This window comes from Cynara cardunculus, unplaced genomic scaffold (assembly GCF_001531365.2).
Source record: "Cynara cardunculus var. scolymus isolate 2C unplaced genomic scaffold, CcrdV1 Un_Scaffold_2664, whole genome shotgun sequence".
In the NCBI taxonomy this organism is placed as follows: Eukaryota; Viridiplantae; Streptophyta; class Magnoliopsida; order Asterales; family Asteraceae; genus Cynara; species Cynara cardunculus.
The window spans coordinates 36,102-37,466 of NW_020201177.1; the positions used below are offsets into that span (position 1 = coordinate 36,102).

Consider the following 1,365-nt stretch of genomic DNA (forward strand, 5'->3'; position numbering starts at 1 on the left):
TTTTCTTTTATTAGACTCTTATTGAACTTTTGCTCCAATCCCTGTGGACGATATTCCGGTACTTGTACCACTTTATTACTTGGAAAGACGACGTTGGGCCGTATTATATACTTGCTTTGTGGCCCAATTTCATTAAGTCTAAAGGTAAAGGATTTGACCGACCAAGTTTTTGGCGCCGCTGCCGGGGATAGGCAAGCTTAAAGTTTTCTTTTGAGTAAAGTAAAAGATTTGATTTTTCTAGTACAAGTTTTTGAAAAGTGGTGTATGCCAAGAACACATCGCGAGGAATTTTTCGAATTTGATCCAGATATTGAGAGAACGTTTCACCATAGAAGGAGGGCTCAAAGAGCATTTCAGGTTCTACTCCCTCCCAACATGGAGTTACTTGCTCCCATCATTCCGGAAGTACCACATTTGGAAAACCAACCGCCAATTAAATTTTGGGATCGTTAGACCACATATGACCGCTCTCCATTTCGAGCTAAAACCGATAATGTTTCACATGTTACAGACTAATGGCCAATTTGCTGGACTRCCCTCAGAAGATCCACATTCTCATTTAAAGTCTTTTATGGAAATCACATATGACTTCTTGATCCCAGGAGTGTCAAATGACGCTCATAGACTTACTTTATTTCCATTTTCATTAAGGGATCAGACAAAAGCATGGTTTAATTCTTTAACACTGGGATCTGTGCCGTCTTGGAGTAACATGGCGGAAAAAAATTTACGAAAATATTTTCCACCAACAAGGAACGCTAAGTCCAGAAACGAAATCTGTCTTTTTAAACAACTGGATGATGAAGTTGTTCTTGAAGCATGGGAAAGGTTTAAAGAGCTGTTGAGGAAATGCCCACACCATGGCAATCCATACTGTATTCAACTTGAGACGTTTTACAATGGGTTAAGTCCCATGGCAAAACAAATGCTCGATGCGACTGCAGGCGGAGCCTTTACAGCCAGTACCTATAATGAGGGATATGAGATCCTAGAAAAGATATCAGCAAACAATGGGCATTGGGCTGACCCACGTTCCCAGCCACAGAAAAAGACTGCTGAAATACATGAGGTGGATGCATATACTGCATTAACGGCTCAGCTTACCTCCATGACCAATTTATTGAAAAATTTAACTTCTGGTCAGGGAGTACAACAAACTGCTAACACATCTGTTCCAACAGTCCTATCTGTGCAATGTGTGTGCTGTGATGAGGAACACTCGTATGAACATTGTCCTTATAATTCTGAATCCATAAACTTTGTTCATAATGGATCTGGTCCCTATACCAACAATTACAATGAAAGTTGGAAACAACACCCGAATTTTTCTAGGACCAGTCCATGTTTAAATCCACCCGCACCTAA

General features: G+C 40.4%; 1 non-coding gene across 1 annotated transcript; it reads right to left on the reverse strand.

The window, feature by feature from the left end:
* Nucleotides 1–760: 760 nt before the first annotated feature.
* Nucleotides 761–867, reverse strand: LOC112503197. Its single transcript, XR_003067881.1, has one exon. It is a non-coding gene; the product is annotated as a small nucleolar RNA R71 (small nucleolar RNA).
* Nucleotides 868–1,365: the final 498 nt, after the last annotated feature.